Below are 23,197 nucleotides of genomic sequence, written 5' to 3'. Positions count from 1 at the left end.
TTGTATCCTTGATGCCAGATGTCAGTTTATGACTTTTCCAGATTCTTAACACTGGTTAATCTTATAAGGTGTGAGGCACCTTTTGCTTTGAAGGTGGTTGTAAGGCTCCTGGGTACCCTGCACTCTAGCCTTGGCCAGGTCAGCTTAGCAAATGGTGTCACCAGAGCTAATTACTTACCAGAGGATCACAGGTACAACTCTAAGCAGTTTTGCTCATGAGTATTTTATTTTGTTTTTAATCCTGTTGTACTGATTTGAAAAGGTTTTTTTTTTTTTGTAGAAAGTTATACTGTTCTAATATATATATATTTAAATTATTATTTTTAATCGCAGTATATTCAGTTGCAATATGTCAGCTTCTGGTGTACAGCACAATGTCCCAGTCACGCATATACACACATACATTTGTTTTCATATTTTTTCATTAAAAGTTATTACAAGACATTGAATATAGTTCCCTGTGCTATACAGAAGACATTTGGTTTTTTTTTTTTTAAATCTATTTTTATATATAGTGGCTAACATTTGCAAATCTCAAATATATAATTTTAAGTGAATTGATAGTCTAATTGGTTTACATTCTTAGAAGCAATCTCACCTGTCTCAGTAGCTAACAAAGTAATATTTGCGGGGGGGATCTTTAAACAAAAAATTTTGAAAAACCACAATGCAGGTGGTGCCTTGTGAAGTATTTTCAGTAGACTTTTGGAATTTAAGTACCCTCTTCTTTAAATAACTGAGATCTATGGTTTGATTTTGTTTAATCTAGTATTTGCCATGGGCTTAATATTGTGTTCAGAGCTGTAGGAAATGTTGCAGCTGTCTCTTGGAGTACTTAATTGCCTGTGTCTTGGAAACATTCAACAATTCTGAGCACAAAACTATGGGAAGCTTTTAATGATTGTTAAAGGATACTGACCCAACCTTCAGAGAGCTTGTAATCTAATATTCAGAAACTTAGTTTATCGCTATTTTTTTTTTTTCTGAAGAAGTATTTGGGGATATTGCTCCCTTGAATTTTCCTACACTGATGCATTTAGCACCAGAGTTCACAGTTTATTGCTGCTAACAAAGCCACATTTTATTTTCCTGTTTATTATTCGACTGTGGGAATTGGGATTGTTTGCAGTTTTCTGTGGTTGTGAATAATTGTATTTGTCTCTGGGTGGCAATTCTCCTGGTGACCATCAACTCAGAAATGGAGTTGCTGGCTGGTAGGATATGCCTGTGTGTGACTCCTTTCAAAGTGGCTCTTTCAGTGTGACTCCCACCAGAGTCTGAATGTTTTCCATTTCTCATCTTTGCCACACACTTGATTTTGACTTCTTAAATTTAGTCAAGCTGGTAGGTATAGAAAGGTGCTTTTTATTTGTAGCCCCTTAATTACTAAAGAAACCAAGCATCATATCATATATTTAAGGAGCTTATGGATTTCCTTTCCTAGTTTTTGTCCATTTTTTTCTGTTAGATTGCCAGACTTCCTTCCAAATTTACATTTTGCTTCTTACATGTTTTCTAGTTTGTGGTTTATCATTTTATTTTCTTGATGGTCTCTCAGCGAACAGAAGTTCTTTATTTTAACACAGAACAAATTTATTTTTCTTTATGGTTTTTCTTTTTTTATGTTGTTAACCTATGCTGAGGCCGTAAAATCTGCTTTTATTGTCTACTAAAAGTTTTATAATCTTGCCTTTTATGTACAAGTCTTCAGTTGAATGGGAAATGAATTTTATATGGGAAGTGGAATAGGGATTCGATTTGATTTTCCCCCACATGGATAAACATATGTGCAGGTACCATTATCAGATAATTCAGCCTTTGCACGTTAACTTATAATTACCACTGTGGTGTAATCAATAGTTGGTAGGGCAAGTCCCTCAGTACTGTCTTCTCACGGAGCATCTTGAGTCTTCTTGGGCCTTTAACTTTTCATGTAAAATTTATATGTAATCACTTTGCTGAGTTCTTTGAAAACTCCTGAGAATGTAGATGTAAATGTGCGTGTATATGTGTATAAGCACATACATATTATACAGCTGTCCCTCAGTATCTGTGGGGATTGGTTCCAAGACACCCACAGATACAAAATCCAAGGACGCTCAAGTCCCTGATATAAAATGGCACAGTATTTGCTTATAACCTATACACATCCTCCCTTATACTTCGTCATCTCTAAATTACTTATAATGACCTAATGCAATGTAAATGTTACTTAAATCATTGTAAATAACATGTAAATGCTATGTAATTAGTTGCCGGTGCATGGCAAATTCACATTTTGCCTTTTGGAACGTTCTGGAATTTCCCCCCCCTTCATATTTTTCCTCCACGTTTGGTTGAATCTGAGGATGTGGAACCCATGCATATGGAGAGCCCACTGTATTCCTTAGCTCTGTCACTATCAGTGCCTGTAGCCCCCAGTAGCAGTAAGCACATCGAGCACTTGCATCTTGAGTTCTTTCTTTTTCTTAAATTGAAGTGTAATTAACATACAGGTACATTATTTGTTTCAAGTGTACAACATAGTGACCCCACATTTATATTCAGTGTGAGATGATCACCACAATAAGGCTGGTTACCGCCTGTCACCAGTTATTACAGTATTATTGACCACATTCCCTCTTCTATCCATTATATCCTGTGACATATTTTTCTTTATAACTGAAAGTTTGTGCCTCTTAATCCCCTTCACCTTTTTTGTCCCCTCCTCTCTGGCAACCACCAGTTTGTTCTCTGTATCTATGAATCTGTTGCTGTTTTGTTCTGTTTGTTCATTTGTTTACTTTTCAGATGACACATATAAGTGAAATCATCATATGGGATTTGTCTCTTTTTTCACTGTGCATAATACTTTCTAGGTCCATCCATGTTGTCACAAATGGCAAGATTTTTTTCGTGTGTGTGTGTGTGTGTGTGTGTGTGTGTGTGTATACACACACCACATCTTTATCCATTCATCTGTTGATGGGCACTTAGGTTGCCTCCATATCATGGTTATTGTAAATAATGCTGCTATGAACATAGAGGTACAAATACCTTTTCAAATTAGTATATTTGTCTTCTTCAGGTAGATAAATACCCAGACGTGGAATTACTTGATCATATGGTAATTCTATGTTTAATTTTTTTGAGGAAGCTCTATGCTGTCCTCCATAGTTAACTGCACCAGTTTACATTCCCACCAACAGTGAATGAGGGTTTGTTTTTCTCCACATTCTGGCCAACACTTGTTGTCTTTTCAATAAGAGCCATTCTGACATGTGTGAGGTGATAATTCATTTTGATTTCATCTCTTCATGTGCCTGTTGACCATTTGTCTGTCTTCTTTGGAAAAATGTTTGTTCAGGTCCTCTGCTCATTTTTTTAATCGGATTGTTTGGGGGTTTTTTTGTTGTTTTTGTTGGTGGATGAATTCTTTATATATCCTGGATATTATCAGATATGTGATTGGCTTATATCTTACCCCATTCAGTTGTTGTTGATTTCATTTACTATGCAAAAGCTTTTTGGTTTGATATGGTCCATTTGTTAATTTTTGCTTATGTTGACCTTGCCTGAGGAGACAGATCCAAAAAAAAAAATTTATTGCTAAGATTGATGCTACAAATCTTACTGCGCATGCTTTCTTCTGGGAGTTTTATGGTTTCAGGCCTTAAATTTAAATTCTTTAATCCGTTCTGAGTTTATTTTCGTATATGGTATAATATAGTGGTCCAGACTCATTCTTCTTTATGTCTGGTTTTCCCAGCATTATTTATTGAAGCAAGGCTGTCTTTTCTCCCATTGTGTAGTCTTGCCTTTTTTTGGTCATAGATTTATTGACCACGTGTGTGTGGGTTTATTTCTGGGCTCTCTTTTCTTTCCACTGATCGATAGGTCTGATTTTGTGCCAGCACCGTACTCTTGGTTACTGTAGCTCTGGAGTACAGTTTGAAATCAGGGATCATGAAACCTCCAGCTTTGTTCCTTGTTCTCAAGATCACTTTGGCTATTTGGGGTCTTTTGTGGTTCCATACAAAGTTCTGGATTATTTATTCCAATTCTGTGAAAAGTGCTATTGATATTTTGATAGGAATTGCATTGAATCTGTATTGCTTTGGGTAGCATGGACATTTTTTTCTAATACTAATTCTAATACACTTTTCAGTACTAGTTCTTTCATTCTGAGTTATGTCATTCCATTTATTTGCGTCATCTTTAATTTCTTTAATCAATGTCTTACAGTTTTCAGAGTATAGGTCTTTCACTTCCTTGGTTAAATTTATTCCTAGGTATTTTATTCTTTTTGGCGCAATTAGAAATTGGATTGTTTCTTAATTTCTCTTTCTGATAGTTTGCTATTAGTGTACAGAAATGCAAGAGATTTCTGTATATTAACTTTGTAGCTTTCAGTTTACTGAATTAATTTGTTGGTTCTGATAGTGTTTTGGGGAAGTCTTCAGGGTTTCCTATGTATAGGGTCATGTCATATGCAAATAGTGACCGTTTTCATTCTTCCTTTCTGATCTGGATGATTTTTATTTCTGTTCCTTGTCTTGTAGCTCTCTAGCTAGAACTTCCAATACTATGTTGAATAAAAGTGGTTTCAGTGGGCATTCTTGTCTTCCTGAATGTGATGTTAGCTATGAGTTTGTCATACACAGCCTTTGTTACATTGAGGTATGTTCCCTCTATACATACTTTGTTGGGAGCTTTTATTATAAATCAGTGTTGAATTGTATGAAAATAGCTGTTTCTGTATCTGTTGAGATGATCATGTGATTTTTATCTTTCGATTTGTTAATGTGGTGTATCATGCTAATTGATTTGTGAATGTTGAACCATTTTTGCATTCCTGGAATAAATACCACTTGATTATGGTGTGTGACCCTTCTGAAATACTGTTGAATTCAGTTTGCTTGTATGTTCTTGAGAGTTTTTGCATGTATGTTCATCAAGGATATTGGCCTGTAATTTTTTATTTTATTTTGTTATTATTATTATTTTTAGTAGTGTCCTTTGGTTTTGGTGTCAGGGCAACGCTGGCTTTGTAAAATGAGTTTGGAAGCTTTCCTTCCTCTTCAATTTTTTGAAATAGTTTGAGAAGGATAGGTATTAACTTTTCTTTAAATGTTTGGTAGAATTCACCCGTGAAGATGCGCGGTCCTGGACTTCTGTTTATTGGGAGTTTTTTGTTTTTTTTTTTTTAATTACTGATTCAATTTTATTACTTGTAATTACTGATTCAGTTTTATTACTTGTAATTGATCTACTCAGATTTTCTATTTCTTCCTGGTTCTTGGAAAATTGTAGTTTCTAGGATTTTATCCATTTCTAAGTTTTCCAATTTGATTGCAAATAATTGTTCATAGTAGTTTCTTATGATCCTCTATATTTCTGTGGTATCAGCTGTAACGTCTCTTTCATTTCAGACTATTTATTTATGCCCTTCATTTTTTACTTGATTATTTTGTTTGTATTTTCAAAGAGTCAGCTCTTAGTTTCATTGATCTTTTCTACTTTTTTTGGTCTCAATTTATTTATTTCCACTTTAATATTTGCTATTTCCTTTCTTCTACTAACTTTTGATTTTGTTCTTCCTTTTGTAGGTCATTTAGGTGAAAGATTAGATTGTTTTTTTGGGATTTTTCTTGTTTCTTTAGCTATGCCTATATTACTATAAACTTCTCTCTTAGAACTGCTTTTGCTGTGTCCCATAGATTTTTAGAAAGTTAAACACAACCTTCCAACCTTTCATTTGTCTCCAGATATTTTTTTAAATTTCCTATTTGATTTCTTTTTTACCCCATTGATTGTTTAATAGCATGCTGTTTAGTCTCCATGTGTTTGTATCTTTTCTACTTTTCTTTTTTTTACATTTTTTACTGAGTCATAGTCATTTTACAATGTTGTGTCAATTTCCGGTGTACAGCACAATTTTTCAGGTATACATGAACGTTCTTTGTCGCTGTGAGCTACCACAGGATCTTGTATCTATTTCCCTGTGCTGTACAGTATAATCCCAGTTTTCTTCTTAGAGTTGTTTCCTAGTTTTGCACTGTTCTGGTTGGAAAAGATACTTGGTATGATTTCAGTCTTCTTAAATTTATCAAGACTTGTTCTGTGGATGTGCTGTTGGGTGGGTTGGCCCCCTGGGCAAGCTTATTATAAGGCTTGGCCATGACCGCTGTAGTTGCTCTGGTAGGTCGGGTGGGGCTCGTGAGGTGGCATTGGGGAGGGGTGGCAATCTGGGCCAGCGTGGAGGGGTGGGACCTGCTTTGGAGGTGTGCCCATCCCAGCAGAGACTGTCCCTGTTGGTGTGGCAGGACAGGAGCCACTCTGGGAAGGCCCTGGCTGGAGTGGGTCCATAGGGGAATGCTGGGATCGGGTCAGTGGTGCTAGCAAGATACATGGCAGATGTCAGAAATGGCACCTACCAGGGCCAGGCCAGGAGAGGATTAAAAAATGTTTTTTTAAATGACACCTGTCAGTACTTCTCTCTGGAAGGAAGTTCCAGTAGATCCCTGCCCCTTCAGCACTTGCCCTAACATCAGCCATTGAATCTCCATTTATGGTTTAGATGCTTTTCAAACTGCGGCTTCTGCACTAGGACTTGGAGTGAGTGAGTTTGTGCATGAGCCCTTTAAGATTTCTCACATCTCGTTGGCTCTCCCTGACGTAACCCTGCTGGTTTTCAAAACCAGACATTATGGGAGCTTGTTTTACTGGTGCAGGTCCCCTGGGCGGGGGTGCCCGCTGTGGGGCTTGAACCCCCTGCTCTCTGGGAAGGACCTCCACTTTAGTGCTATCCCCTCTTGCTTGTAAGTTGTCACCTTGGGGGTGTGGGTCCTAACTAGACTGTGTCTCTGTCCCTCCTACCCATCTCAGTGTGTTTTTTTCTTAATTTCCTTATCTGTAGATGAGCTGTTCTACTAGTTTTCAGATTATTCTCAGAGAAAGTTGTTCTGTATGTAGTAGTAGTTCTGATGTGTCCATGGAAGGAGGTGAGCTCAGTGTCTTCCTCCTCTGCCATCTTGATCCTGACTTGAATCTTGATTTCTAAATACCACCCTCCAATAAAAGGAACCAGAGCTCCTTGGAGAAATAGAAAGTACAAAATGAGACTGAAACATCTAGTTTTAGAAAGTAAGGAAATGCTTAAAGAATGATGAGGTCATGTAAAAATGACCTAGATGCGATCTGAAAGGGTTTCCACTGGCCAAATTTGGGACGGGTTGGACTACAAAACAAATAAAAGTCATAATCGTTTATAAGAAACCATGATAATAATATATTATAATCCACTGAATACATGAATGAATAATACAAATGTATGAATGAATGGATTGATTAATTGAAAGCTTGATGAGGAACAGTATATTCACATAGCTTCAGAGTACCCCCCTAAGAAATACTTATTAATTACAAAATGGAGAAGTGTTTGTAGCTCTGTAGTGAGGATGTCTGGCATATATTACTTTAATCAGTTCATCAATGTGGACATCATCAATAAAATTCAAATCAAAATTGTGTGCCACCTGAGGGGGCTGTAGTGAAAGGAACACAGTGTCTTTTCTGTAATATTCCTGCCAATATCTTTGCTCATGTTTCATTCTTTTTTTGCCCCATCATTTATTCTATTTTAAAATAAATTTGTGCTGCAGTAGGACATACACACAGAAAGGTGACAAATCATCTGTGGACAGATCAATCAATTTCAAAAAAAAAAAAAAAAAAATTGAACTCATCTATGTAACCAGCTCCTGGATCAAGAAGTCAAAGAATCTATCAGGCTAGAAGTACATGTTCTGACTTCCCATTATAATCACTGATGATTAATTTTGCCTGGTTTTGAACTTGCTGTAAAAGGAATCATACAACATGTATCTTTCTATATGGCTTCTTTCTCTTAGCATTATATGTTCACATTGTTGCAGGTGGCAATATTTTCTTTTTGTAACTACCGTGTTCCATTGTATGAAATTATCAGTTAATTTTTTCTTCTGGTTATGGATACACACTGGGGTTGTTTCCGATTTGAGGCCGTTGTGAATTGCACTGCTGCAAACATCCTTATTCATCTTTTGTCACACATGTGTCCTTTAATGTGGGCTGTGTACCTAGGAGTTGAACTTTATAGATCAACTTAAGTAGATCTACCAAACATTTTTTCAAAGGGTCTGTATCAGTTAACACTGCAGCAAAGGTATAAGGGAGTCCTGTTTGCTCCATGTGCTTGCTGTCATGGTTTTTAATTTTAGCTATTCCGGTGGGTATGTAGTGGTCCAACACTAGGATTTTAACTTGTTATCTCTGATGACTTATGAGGTTGAGCATCTTTCATCTGCTTGTTAACTGTTGTCTTGTGAGGCTTCACATCATTCATTTTTGCCGTTCAGGTCTTCTGTCTGGTATCCTTTTCCTTCTGCACAAAGGTCACTTCCTTTATAATTTAGTGTGTCAATTGATGGTAACGTCTCAGCTTTGTTTGGCTGAAAATGTTTATTGTTCTTGAAGGACTTGTCTTTAGTTACAGAATTCCAGGTTAATAGCTGTCTCTGTTATTTCATTGAAGATAATGATCCTCTTCTGGTCTCCATCGTTGCTGTCTAGAAATCAACCATCATTCTCACTGGTGTTCATTTGTAGGTGGTTCTCTTTTCTCTTTGCTGCTCTTAAAATTTTTTTTATGTGTTTGTGTGTGTGTGTGTGTGTGTGTGTTCTACAGTTTTATTCTGATGTCCCTTCATATTGCTTTCCCCCCCTGCTTGTTGTGTATTGGCCTTTCTGGATTCAAGGATTGGTGTCATTTACACTGTTGAGTCTCTCCATTACTTTTCCTAGTATTCCTCTTAGGTGGATGTTAGGCCTGTTCACTCCACCATCCATTGTCCCTTATGATTGCATCTCTGTATCTATTTTGGAAGCATTCGGAATACTTTTTTTAGATCTGTCCTACAGTTCCTAATCCATTATTCATCTGTGTTCAAGCATAATTTATTCACCTAATGAATTGAAAAAAAACTTCTGTTATCATATTTTTAATTCTAAAATTCTGTCTGGTTCTTTTTTCAGTTCTGGTTGGTTATTTACAGTACTCTGCGTTCATTACTTTCAAGCTTCTTATTTACACATTTATGTATATATAAGCCTTTTCTTTGTTTTTTAATGTCAAGCTATCAGCTTTAATATTTGGCACAGAGAGAAGGCCTGAACCCAAATTTTGGATTAAGAATATCCTGACTCACAATCTCTCATCTAGTCCTTCGTTTTTGTTTTTTTTTTCTTTACTTTTAATTTCAGAATAATTTTAAAGAGTTGCAAAAATAGGTCAGTTTCTCCCTACCCTTCATCTACCTTCCCATATGCTAGTGTCTTGTGTAACCATAATAAACTTATCAAAATCCGGAAATCAGTGGAATGTCCAATAATGTTAATTGAGCTACAGACTTTATTCATATTTTGTCACCTATCCCAGTAATATTTATATGCGGACCATGATCCCATTTAGCATCTCACATTGCATTTAGTTGATATATTTCCTTTGTGTTCTTTAATATGTGGTGTTTGCCAAATGGTGGCTTTTCTATTTCTATGATTTTTTAAAAAATATTTATCAATTGATATTTTCTTGCAGGAAAGGGCTTGGCCTTCTCTCCCATTTTTTTGTGTGGTCAGTGACTTATTTTTATCAATATGGACTCATAGGTATTTGTTTTGTCATGTAAGTTACTATCCATCAACATAATTTTTTATTTTATTGCTCAGATTATCCCAGATTTGGCCCCTTCAGGTTGGTTCCAGTGTCCTTTGGTAAATCCTTATCTTGTTCGAGCACTTTACTTTGTTGTATCATAAGATGTTCTAGGTTCATCTGGTACTTTCCCCGTCCTAGCTTTGCAGCCAGACATTTCTCTAAGTAGTCCTGGTTCCTCTCACGGCAGGATGCTGTTTAGAAGCCAATATTTGGGTGATAGGGGTGTTCACTGCTAAAGGAGTATCACTGTTCCTAGTCTCTCAGAGGACGGAGCTAGGAAATGTATATATATATATTTACACATAGACATATATATATGTGTGTGTATACACATATCTACCTCTATCAATATCTATCACCTATTGAAATATGTATTAAAAACTGGAATATCTCTGATTCTAGTCTTAACACCATACAGTTCGTTCTGGCCTTTTCCCTTTCTTTGTTTTGTCTCTAGTCTCAGAGTATATAGCCAAGAACTGGTTTCCGAATTGGTTAGGTTGGTTTTTCCTTCTGAACTCCCTTAAGTGTGGTTACTTACACCTTTGTAATACAGTTCACTTGTTACTGATTGTGTTTCCTTTTGAGTTACTTTCACATAGTGTTTGATTTTGATGATACGGCTTTTTATTTGGTGAAACATCACCATGGTTATAAACATCAAAACTATGTAAAAAGATGTATCTGGAGACCTGTCCCTCCCCCCTGTTCTTTGTATTCCATTCTCATTCCACCAGTTCCCACCCTCCTGGCTCCACAGTGTCTGTAGGACAGAATTGGAAGTTAGTGTAACTGACGGGTCCTCTCATCATCTCAGCCTTGGCTTGTCTTTGTCCACCATTTTCTGGTTGCCTCAGATTTTCTGTTATCTCTAGCGTGACTGGCTCATTCACGCCTCCATGCCTTTGCATGTTCCCTTCTCTGCCTAAAGTGATGCTGTGGTCCCCTTCTTACCTTGCCCATCTTTAATCTTTCAAAACTCATTTCAACTCTTAGCTGCAGTGTGAAGACTTCCTTCTCTCGCCCTCCTGTCCCCACTTGCATTTCACTTCTCCTGTAGTTAATAATTCTCTCCTGTTCATTCATAGCTCCATAGCACCTGTGTATGCTGTGTAACTTTGGTGACACTTGATTTAAATTATTGATGCATAGGCTTGTCATCTTCTTTGTAACTGTGAGCTCCTTAAAGACAAGAAATTGATCTTTGCATTTCTAGCGTCTAGTTCAGTTTCTTGCACTTATGCAGTGACTACAGTACAGTGAGTTCTTTTCGCTTACTTTTTCTTTACTCTTTCTCTCTTTATTTCACTCGTGATGCAAGCCCATCCTGATAGCATGTGAATCCTTGTAATGTGATGCCTGTGATCTTGTCTTCCGTGGCATTTTTGTAATCTCTGCCTCTCCTAACATATTTGGGTACAGCCGTGGTAATTTAATGGCTTCCTATGATGCCTGGGAGCTTACAATGTCTAATTAAATTTTCAGACATAGTATAGAGGGAAGAGATGAAATCGAAGTATAGAAATTGTTTAAAATATGCAGACCTAGAAAGTCAAGACTATGTTATTGGTCAGATTTGCTTCTTCACTTGAAAGGCTGAAACTTCCTGCCCACTTAGCCTGTTAGATTGGAAGAAATTGTTGTTCTGGAAACAAAATCCGTTCAAACAGTCTCTCAAGAGCTTTAGTCAGCTTTTAAAATGTCATTATTTTTGTCCAAAAGAAAAGTGCCGTAAACGTCCAAATTGTGTTTCTAAGCTGCTTTTCTGTCCTGTAGAAATTATTCAACAGATTATGTTACAGTGTAGGGGCTTATTTCCACCAGTCTCTTCACCCACCATCTGTTACTTCCCTCTCGTCCTGCCACTCCTGGTGTGTCCTGTCTAATTGTAGCGCACTCTCCACGCTGCTACCCGGGACTCAGAACAGAGGTTTAGTTGTACAGACATCACAGTATATACAGGGGAAGGGATGTTGCTTCAGGACCTCACCTAGTGAGGGCACAGGGCCGGCTGCTGCATCAGTGTTTGATGTCTGGGGCGAGCGGGCTGTGAGAAAGCATTCACTTACGTTCCTGGCTCGTATGCTTTATTTACTTAAAAAACAAAACGACTAACTAATATATTCACTTTTTATTCAGGTGTAACACATATAAAGACAAGTGCATCATAAGTGGACACTTTGATGAGTTTTCCTAATTGAGCATAACCAGGAAACCCCCACTCAGAGCGGGGAATCCAGGATTCCTAGCCTGCCCGAATCTCCCCTCCTCCCTCCCCTCATGCTTTACTGCCCCCTTCAGAGGGCCAGGATTATCCTGACTTACATGGTTTTATCTGGTTTTGAACTTTATAAAATGGAATCATACAGCATACTCTCTCATGTGCCTGGCTTCTTGGTCTCAATATTATGTTTGTGAGATTCATCTTGTGTTGCCGCATTAGTTATGGTTCCTTTATATTCATTACTGTATAGCATGCAAAAAAATTGCCTGGTTTTGTAAATAAAGTTTTATTGGAACACAGCAACCCCCACTTATTTACATACCGTCTGTGGCCACTCTTGCGCTCCAAAGACAGAGCTGAGTAGTTGTAATGGGGCATAGAGATTATGTGGCCTGCAAACCCTAAAATATTTACTATCTGACTCTTGGCAGAAAAAGTTGGCTGATTCCCGCTGTATAGTATTCATTAGATGAATATTCCACAATTAATTTGTTAACTGGATTTGGCTATTACAATTAATGCCAAATTCAAAGAATTGAATATTATTCTGTATGTCTTTAGGACCTGGTTATGTGCGTTCCTGATAGGTATTTCTGTAGGAGTGGAATTGCTGGGCCAGCTTATGCTCTGCTTTATCAGCTATTACTGAACAGTTTTCCAGTGCTCACCCCCACAGCAGTGTATGAGAGGTGAATTGCCGCACATCCTGAGACTTGGTGTTGTCAGATATTTGCATTTTAGCCATTTGATCAGTGTGTAATTTTATCTCATTGTGGTTTTAATTTGTATTTCCATGGCAGTGAACGACATTGAGCACCCTCATATGCTTATTGGCCATTTTGATATACTGTTTGGGTGGCTTGTCTTTTTCTTATTTTCTTGGAGTTCTTTATATATTCTGAATGAGTCTTTTGGTGGATACATGTATTGCAAATACCAACTTCCTTTCTGAGACTTGCACCTTTATTCTTTTAATAGTGTTTTTATTTATTTTGTTTTAATTTTTATGAACCCAATCAGAAGATCCCACCCTAGAATATGCTACTTTAGCATGAAGATTATTTTGAACTGAAGGACACTGAGAAACAGCAGACACAGGAAGAGCTTTTTGCCATCCCCTTTCTTCCTGAAAGCAGGGCATACATTTCCACTTGTAAAGGTTACCCCATTTCCCATACTAGGGAGGAGAGAACGATTCTCATCACGGAGACATTTGAGTCTGTGGAACAAATCTTACTAAACAATCCTTCTCTACCATACATTTCCTAGTCACCTTCTCACAATTTATCATCCTTGGGAGCCCCCCCCCCCCTTTTCCTTTGTTTAGTCACTTTTTCACTGTTTATTGCCCTTTGTTAATACAGTATATGAGCCCCTGGGTCTAATAGTCTCTTTAGGTTTTCATTTTACTGTGGCATCCCCATGCATGTAAAAATATTAACATCAATAAAGAAAATATACCTTTTCTCCTATTAATTTGTCTTTATCAGTTTAATTTGCATATTCCCAAGAATTAACCTGAGAGGGAAGGGTAAAGGGAAAATGTTTTCCTTCTTCTATAAACTATAACAAATGCCAACAACATGGCTGAATCTTACATACACTGAAGAAAATGAAATTGGACGTGGTATTTGTAGGTACCTGGAAAATAGCTATCCTCCACCTTGTCAAGGCACACTATCCCCAGGAAATGCCACTACATCTTTAGAATTTTATGCTTTTAAGTCCTTCTTAATTAAGAGTGTGACTTGCTATGTTGTTACTCGTCCCAGGGTCTGCATAGAGACAAAGTTCTTACCTGGTACTTTTGAACATTGAAAGACATCCCAGGATCTTAGATTCCCCAGTTCTATGGCTCTGTTTCTTTAGCCTTCCATAGTAAGCTGAATATTCAAAGATTTTGTTAAGATGCAGTGTCAAATATTTGAATCAGTTATGTGCATTTTTTTTTCTGAGGACTATTTCCTCAGATCCCTGAGTTTAGAAATTTAGAAATTGAAGCTGGTTTATCTAACTTCAAGTTGCATTGAATTCAGCAGGTTGGATATATGTTGTAGGGGGTAGACGCCATGATTTTTGAGATCTGTTTAATAATTGCTTTTGTTTTAGTTTTATAAATAGTAGTCCAGGGCAGTTTTACTTGCTTAAAATGTTTTTTGTTTGGGTTTTTTTTTTTTTTTTTTTTTTTTTTTTTGGGTGGTTGAATCTACAAAAGATGTGGATGATTTTAACTTCAAAATATTTAGAGTAATTCTAATACTGCAGGTATTTTTTTTCTAATTTAAGTGCAGCTACTTACTTTAAAATGACTGGTTTTCTTCTTTCAGAAAAAAAATAAGACTTTTGTCAAAGCTATGCCTCTATTTTTAATGGAATTTCTTGTCTACTTACTATTTCTCTTCTTTTTTTTCCAGGTTGTGCAGTTAATACAGATGCTGTCTAACTTTCTATTGCTATGGCACAAGAGTATAGTAAGTACTGTACCACACTTCCTCTGACCTACTTGCTTTTATAAAGTGTTGGCTTTCTGTCTTGACATTTCTCATTGGAGCAGTGGAGGTATCAAGACCAAGTTTTTAAAAACCTGCTTTTCTCAAAGGGATTAATTCACTTGGTTGTCTGATTTTTGAGTGTCTAGCTTTATATACATAAACAGATATATCCTAATTATAATTTATTTAACCTTTTGATTAACACAGAATTGCTCAGGCCATTCCTTGTAAATAGGAGCAGATAGACATTAGGGATGGATCCATATTGTGCACCCCGTCTCCTCCCACGACCCCCCCCCCCACCACCACGTGATGGGGTTGTGGAACTGACTGCAGCTCCAGGGTGGGCCCTGGTCAGGGGCAGTCCCATCTCCGCTGTGTCGATGATGAACTCATTGTGGAGGAGGCATCAGCCCCTGTTGGGCATGAACTGGCCAGAGGGCAGGATTCAAGAATAGTCTTGTAATCCTGTTCTAGCCAGGGAGACTCCAGAGTATGTTTGCCAGGAGCTTCTGGCAGAAGTCTTCTCATGCTTCAAACAGAGCATCCCCAAGAGCCTGCCTCTCTTTCTCTTTGGGATGTGGTTCTGTGCTGCTGTGAGTGAGGTTTGATGTGGCTCCAGGCTGAGCAAGAAGTCACACAGGGCGGAGGACAGAGAAGCCAGCCCTGAAGCCTGTTCCTCCTCCAGAAGTCCAAGCAGCTGAGCCAGTAACATTTCCTTTTTGTTTAAGCCAGTTCGGGTTGGGAGCCAAAACATCCGAAGTGATTCACTTAATCCCCGTTTTATTTTTAGTAGTCCATTAGTTTCTCCCCCGGGGAACGTGGGAGTGATTGCGAAGGGAGGCAAGGTCCTCCGGTTAAATGAAACTGGCAGGGCGTGCTGGTGCTGACTGACACCCTCTTCGCTCCGGACAGGTTACAGGTAGTGATTTCATATGCAAACATGTGAGAATGAAATGCACTGCTTTCAGATTCTCCTTTTTACTTCCCTGGAGGTTTTGCCTTTTCATCAACCTATTTGGGCTGTGAACGCTGAAAAGGGTCTTGGACTGCCAGCCCAGAAACCATCCCTTGTATAGGTGTATATTCCATAGTGCAGAGCAGCAGTCCCTCGTGTTTTCTTAGAATAGTCTGTACCCAAACTTCTAGTTCCTTGTTTGCTTCTTGTTCTTCAAAAATTACCACGAATACTTCGAATATAAAAAATGTATCGGGAATGATATGACAGGTGTCCACATGGACCCTCCCACAACACTCTAGACAAATAGAACGTTTACCAATTCTGTGGAACAGTTAACAAGCCCCAGTCTTCCTCCCTCGGAGTAGTGCCCTTTCTCTGCCTCTGAGGACCCACTATCCTGGTTTTGGTCTTTATTCTTCCCATGCATTTTGTTTGTGCTTTTACCTCATATGTGTAGTATAATTTTGGTATACTTTTTCACTTTAGGTAAATGTACATATTGTATGTATTTGTTGTTTAAGATCGCAAAGGAGTTGAGAATAAATTCAGGACCACAGAAAGAGGCTATAAATTTGTTTTCAAACACTGGTCCAAAGATCTGTTACTAGGCATCTCGGTGATGTGCAATAAAATGGGTTAGATTTTAAATGGCAGGTGAGTTTAATCAAGATACTTATCTTCTGGCATCTGGTGCTTGTCTGCTACTGAGCTCACTGTCTCTACCTGATCTGCACCCCTCGGAGGTTTGGTGGATGCACGACCTACCGTGTCATCAGTGAGCTTTTCAGAGTGTGTTGGTGACTTTTTTCATTTAAATAGCTCTATTCATCCTGAGGTCAGAGTGCATGCTTTTGGCAAACTTGTGTAAATCTATATTTTTTTCTGCACTCTTGTCAATTAGCCATCAAACTGACAAAATTGACTACATACTTTCTAAATTTGTCAGCTTGTCAGTTTGCACCTCGCACTGGTGGCCCCAATTATAGACCAGGCATCCACCCCTGTGAACAGACTGTGAAGCACGACACTTTGAAACGTAGTATCTCATTACTTCCCTTTTTGCCCCAGCATGAGTCCTGGAGATGTTTTTATAGCATCTTTGTCTGAAACATACCTTAGGTGATTTAACTTCTGCATTCAAAAAATCTATTCTTTCGCTGTTGAAGGATTCATATTACCCCTTGTTTGTGTTCAGAATGTTACCTCTGCAGAACTGAACTGTCATTGCCACTCAGAGATCATTAATCCTTTCCACTTGGGAACATAATTACTGATAAAGTGTCAGAGAAAGATTTATGACAGTCAGAAGAGGATATCCATTTTTTTTTCAGGGTGTTATTTTTTGTTTAAATGTTTAACATGTGGGGAAAAAAGGAAACTCAAAAGATTTTTACCCCCTTAATCCATATAGATTCTCTCCACACTATAGGAAGGGAAAAGTAACATCTTTTGTGGAAATTGAATTTTAGGTTTTTGTGCTTTGTGCATGCATTTTCTTGTTAAAAAATGGATCTTTCTTTTAATTTTATTTAAATGTAACTATCATTAGCTTTTTTCCTTCATTGTGGGCCCAGGATCATAAATTAAAATGTTGCCAATGTTGGAAGATTATGTAACCATCAAATGGAAACATCCAATCAAATGAGGTCTCTATGAAAAGAGTTAGTAAACCTCTTCCATGGGGAGACAACCAGTATTTAAGATGGAATGCCATTTGTACCTTAGGCCAAATATAGACAAGAACTGCAAGATATTTAAGCTGTAATCCTGTAAATATATTTTATATCCATTGTCTTATTTTAAAAACTTCAGTGTTAGAGTTGCTTTTGAAGGGGAAAAAAACTTGTTGACATTTTTCTTTGAAAAATCGATTCAGAAAACTGATGTTTCTGTTTCTTGTGGCAGAATGTGTTCTTATTTGTTTCTTATGCAAAGGGATCTGTAGAGCGGGCTTGTTTTTATGCCTCAAAATGAAATGATGCCTTTGTGGGGGCTGCTCCACCGGGCTAGGGGACTTGTAGACAGTGACTCAGATCTGTAATTAGGTCTTGCTCTCCGCACCCTTGTTGACTTGAAAGCACTGGCCATAGACCATGTAGTCTGGGAAAGCAATACCTGAATCATCTAAATTGGCACAAATTATCCAGAAGGCTACTAAATGTTTCCTACTCTTTAGTCTGATGGAGTCGAAAGGGAGGCTTGTTCTTTGCATTTGAAAGTATTGTCAAGGGTATATATGTATTTGTAAAAGCAGATCTCTTCCCTGGATAGAATGAAAAGCAGTAGAATATTTGACATTGGTCAGCAATTCCGATTTTGCGGGTCTGTTTTAGAACATTCCTCCATGCCTTGTCTCCTTTCCTTGGTGAGGAAGGTAGGAACTGTTGCCCCTCTTCTAGCTCCAGTTTGTTCTCCTACCTCTGTCTTTCAGGGGCTGCCTTGCTGTCTGGAGCCTCAGCTTAACTCTCTGTGGTTGAGGTCAGAGGAAATCCTGGAATTTCATATTGTGTCTGTTTTGCATCTTCTTTTTTTTGGTGGGGGCAGGTAATTAGGTTTGTTATCTATTTAATGGAGGTACTGGGGATTGAACCTAGGACCTTGTACATGCTAAGCATGTGCTCTACCACTCAGCTATTCCCCTTCCCCCCCATTTTGCATCTTCTAACTTGAACCATTTATCAATACCTCTCCTATTTAGGATGATAAACCCTAAATTTGTTTCTTCTCTTTCTCAAAAGGATAGGTCAGCAGACTTTCTTAGACCTATCAGTTAGTTATCTGGCAATGAAATGGGTGAATGTCTTTTTTTTTTTTTTCCTTTTTTGTCTTCACCAAATAAGTTAACCTTGTTTCATTTCATTTGAGTGCAAAACATTAAAATAACCATATTCATTCTAAAGCAGAGGACATTTATAAGTCATTTAGGGAGAAAGATAAAATGAAGACTTTTCTTAGGTAGAAAGTAAGCCTTTTAAGTAGTTTTTTTTTTTTCTTATGGATTTTCTGATAGTGAATTAGGGATCTTACCCAGCTCTTATCTTACTGTGTCTGCTCAAGAGAAAAAAAGACAAGCAGATTTATCCATCCAGTAGCCCAAAGATCAGGTTTTCAATTGATAATGTGAGTTGACTTTTTAATGCATGGATGCATCTTTGTTTTCATATTGGAATATCTGTGAGTGGGCCTCTCAGAGGAACTCATCTTTTGACAGGAAGCAGAAGAAAGCCATGCTGTGTAATTTTGTGTTTTGCAGGCGTGACTGCTACTGGGCGTCTGTGGGTGTATGTGCACAAGCTCGTGAGCTGGGTTGTCTTTGCTCGTCTAGGGCATGGCTATTTCTTAGACATTGTCATGCTCATTTTGGAAAATCAGGGGTTCAAATTATAAAATTATTATTAGCACATCTGCTGAGTTAAGTTGAAAGATTTTAGAGTGAGTTTCTAGGAAACTGATACATTTTCATGTCGGTAAATACCCTTGATAAAATTCCTTGTTACACGGTTAGTTAAGCTCTTTTCCCTGATATAAATCACAAAGACCTTCATTTTAGCGATGTAGGCTGTGTTTATAAAGGGTGCTTGTTTTCAAGAACTGCAATCCTGTTTGTCATCAGGACTTGTTTAGTACCCAATTAACCTTTCACTTAATCTCTTTCTGCAATTAGGAGCCAAGAGACCATGTTTCAGTACCGAATACAAATCCCCCAACCTTATGGCCCTTAGTTTGCATGTTGTGTAAATAATTGGGTCATTAGCTGATACCCAAACAGAGGGGCATGAAAGGTCTATCTTGAGTGGGAATATAACATCACTATGGCTTCTAGATTACTTCATGTGAATTATTTCTCCCATGGCAGTCAGTATCTCTTGTCAGTGGGTACAGTGTTAAGACCTCAAGTCAAGAATTCCAAAGTTCTTAATATGTGTAAAAATATCTGGAGTTTTATGCTTAATTATATCTTACACACTCAGTAGCAGGTGCCTTCCAACCTTATGGAGACGAAATCTCAATTTTCTAAGTGAACGCTAATCTCTGATGAAAACTTCCCACCCTCTTTTTTTTTTTTCTCTCTTCTCGAATCAATTAAACAGAATTAATCCAGTCTGTAGGATTAGGTGCCCCCTCTGTACTCTGGAAAGCTCTGCTAAGTAGTGTGTGAAGATAAACCAGCTGTCTCTACTTCTATCAGAATATTTGGGCCCATCCCTAAAATTTGATGATATTCCCATTTTATTACTGCATCGTGGCCTCATTTTAAACATGGAGACATCAGTGACTGTCCATCCACTCTGCGAGTGTACAGAGCTTGTTGGTTATAAAGACTTAAGCCAAGGCCCAGCATTCATTGTGGCTAAAATTCTTTGCTTTTATTGTATTTTGCTGATTATTTGGAGTAACAGCCATTAAGTTATATTTGTTTAAAGCATCAAGAAAATCTCATTTAACACTCTGTTCTCCAGCAAATTTAAACAATAACTTTTATAAAAATAATACATACCTACAAAAATGTAGAAAATAAAGATTAACATAAAAGTGAAAATGAAAACCATTTGACCCAAAGTAGCTGTGATTAACATGGGCTAATAATGTGTTCTCACAGAACACAGAGCGCACCATTAAAAAAAGAGGCAGGGGGGACCCACACCAATTATTAATAAAAGACTGACCCCCTGGTGGTGGCACTGGGAAATTTTTAAGTACTTGTACATGGTATATGTTAAGTGTAATGTCATCTAAGCTGCAAGTATTTATATCAACAGATTGTTGACATTTCATCGTAGGATGAAGAGGGAACCTCTTTAAAGAGAAGCTGGGCTCTGGCCTATTCTGTTTTTGTTTCCGGTGATTTTAGGGAGAGATTTTTTGTGTAGGGCATATTTCTCTATGTAGGCATGTGGTTTTTTGTTTTTTGTTTTTTTAAGTGAAGGAATCCTGTAAAGTAATCTGCGTACAGAAAGAGTAGAAGAATGCTATATTTTTAAAGGCAATGTCTCTGCTTCCCTGATAGAAAGATAGGAGAGGAAAGGCAAGTGACCTGAGTTTGCTGCACATGGTAATTCTCCAGAAGTAATTGACTTCGGGTCTTCCTGGGCTTGTTTTTAATATGGAGTATCTGGGCCCCACCTCATTTGGTCTGATGTGCGCCTGCTCTCTGCTCCCTCCCCGGTCCTGTAACTTAAACAATGCAGCATTGCAAAACTTCCTTTATCCCACTTCATGCTTCAGTTTACAAGAAGTCGGGTTATTGTCTGGTTTTCAAATCATCACACCACAAAGAAGCAACAGACATCTCCCTGGATCTGAAAGTTATTTGCCTTTGTGGTGATTTGTTTGCTGGCCTCTTCTCTGAGGCTCAAAATAGCTTGGTATGTATGCCGCAGCCCTCTTAGCTTCCAATAGGCTTCTTTTAAGTGTCTGTCCATAACAGAAGCATTCTCCTGGGCACTGATGCACTTCAACTAGTTGGCCAGTAATGACCCCCAGAGCTTCTTGTCCTGAAGCCTTTGTGGTGTAAACAGAGCAAATGATGAGAGCTTTGTCCTTTGTCCTCTCTTCCAAGTAAAGAGGGTAAACGTTGTTTTAAAGGAAGTCTGCATTTTGTGGTATCACTCAGTTTTGGCCCCATGTTCGTTTAGATTTTAGCCTGGAATTCTTTGGGAAACTCCACCCCTGGAAGAAAATGAGGATTTTTAAAAGAATGTATTTCAGCAACTGTGAATGTTAGTAAGAACATGGCACTGTCTTCAAAACTTCTTCCGTTAGACAGCAACAGCTCTCTGGCTCTCACTTCTGTGATGGCAGTACCTTCCACTGAGAGACTGATTTGAATCATATTCGTCAAATATGGTCAAGTTTTAAATTATTTTACAACTTTGTATTGTTGGAAAGTGCTCAGACTTTGATTCATTGGTGTTACAATGTATTTTTAGTTTTAAGCATCAAATTGAGATCTCTGCACTTTAAATGGTTGAAGACAGCAAATTTTAATTTGCTTTCAAAATATCCTTAACAAATAGTAATCCTATCTTTTCTGCCTGTTTTACTTTTGGGTGGCTTCATGGGGCATTTGGGTTTTGCATGATCGTGTTTAATGGTTCTGAACAGAAGTCTTTTTATTCGTAGTGTTGTGTTCTCAGTTGGTTTCTTGCATAACACTCACTAGATTTATTTTAGGTAATTATTCTCAGGCCCAAAGCTAAAGCTGCATGTGAAGAACCCTCCCTATTTGTATATTTGCTGCTTGGACTCCTAACAAGTTATAACACTGTCTATCGGTGGGTTCCTGATTTGATTAAGTTTACTACTGCTGCACAAAGACAGCTTGACAGGTGTTTTCTTTGTTTCAGTAAGGTTCCAGTGTAATCTCTTCTTGAAAAGGATTTGGATGTCATTCATAACTGGTCTCCCAATCCTCATGCCCATTCCTCCAAAATGGATTATCTTTTTACCTCTCCATCTCAATTTCCTTTCCTTTCTTTCTTTTTTTTTTTTAGATACGAGAGACACTGGGTCAGGGGGGTGGTGACTTTGTTCTAAGTGGAAGATGGCAATAAAATCAATAAAGAATGAAGTGGTCTGGAGGCGATCAAGATGGTGGAATAGAGTTCACCTCCAACCACAATAATGAAGTCGTAAAACTGATGTGGGAAGAAAATTTGAGAGAAAAGAGTTCAGGTAAAAAGTTTGTAGTCTAAAAAAGTGAAGCAGCACAGAGAAATTTCTAACTTTGCCATTACTCCTTTCACTGAGCCTCTTTGTTGACCTGAATCGCACCAGGGAGTTATTTTATGGCCAAGTTCTGAGGACAGCTTTAAGCAGAAGCTAACTTGTTAGTGTTCTTGTTGTTGTTTGTTTCCCCCATAGTAGATGCTAAGTTAATAGAAAGTTTGACTGACTTTCTTTTGACTTGTTAACTGCAGGAAAAAAATAGGCTCCCTCCTTCCTTAAAATAGCCATTCTAATTTCTGACCAGATGGATTTCCTACTTTGTTAATTTGGTGAGGAGGCTATGAAATAAGTTGAATACCTTTTTTTTAAAAAAAAAAAAATCATATCTTCTTCCGTCATGCTACACAGTAGGATCTCTTTCTCTAGAAGCATGAGAAGTGTGAGGAGTTATTTTCTTTTCAGGTTTCAAAGTAAAAGGCTACACTGTTGCCTAGTTCCCAGAGAGGTGATTTCTGAGCATTCTTACATTCAGTTTTTGTGGTACCCTAGTCCTCCAGTTGATTGGTGGAATAAAATTTTGCCATATTCTTTGAGATTCTTGGAGTCCCCCGAGTGGTGGTATGAAAACCCAGGTGGAAATCACTACGTTCAGGGTAATCCTCTCACCTGGTGCATGGCGCTGTTGTCACCTGTGGCGAGGAAGGCAGTTCATCTGTCACGCCTGGCAGAATGGGGTCTGGCCTTGCACGTTTCTCTTCTGCCTTCTCTCGTTTGCTTCTGCACATCTCTCTGTCTTTATTACTAAGTTTCTAAATTTCATTGTCAAGTTTGTTTTCTTCCTAATGTTATAAAATAGAGGCAAGGTCACGATGCTTTTTGGAGTTTCTGGCTGTTTTCTGGTATTTCTGGGTACAAAAGGGCAACGTGGGCTCATGCCTGTGAGTTTCAATGCTTAAAGAACAATCAAAAAATAAAAGAAAGGAAGAAAGGGAAAAGTTTCTGGTTTCTCAGTAAGTAGCTAGCATCTGTCTTTTCCAGACTCCCCTTTTTGGGTTGTGTTTACTGTATGCAGCCCGCCACTAACTGCAGTTGCTTTCAAACCTAGGCCGTAAGAT

At 38.0% G+C, this 23,197-nt stretch overlaps 1 protein-coding gene across 8 annotated transcripts in view; it reads left to right on the top strand.

The window, feature by feature from the left end:
* The window catches only part of SIPA1L1 (signal induced proliferation associated 1 like 1), a 340,274-nt gene that overhangs the window by 145,719 nt on the left and 171,358 nt on the right, over positions 1-23,197 (top strand). For all 8 annotated transcript variants that reach the window (XM_074365310.1, XM_074365312.1, XM_074365314.1 and 5 more), the window contains one exon: positions 14,375-14,431. The gene's annotated coding sequence lies outside the window, so the exon portion shown is untranslated. The remainder of the gene's footprint in view (positions 1-14,374; positions 14,432-23,197) is intronic.

The sequence above is a fragment of the Camelus bactrianus genome, chromosome 6, assembly GCF_048773025.1.
Source record: "Camelus bactrianus isolate YW-2024 breed Bactrian camel chromosome 6, ASM4877302v1, whole genome shotgun sequence".
In the NCBI taxonomy this organism is placed as follows: Eukaryota; Metazoa; Chordata; class Mammalia; order Artiodactyla; family Camelidae; genus Camelus; species Camelus bactrianus.
This window is presented reverse-complemented; position numbering and strand designations above follow the sequence as displayed.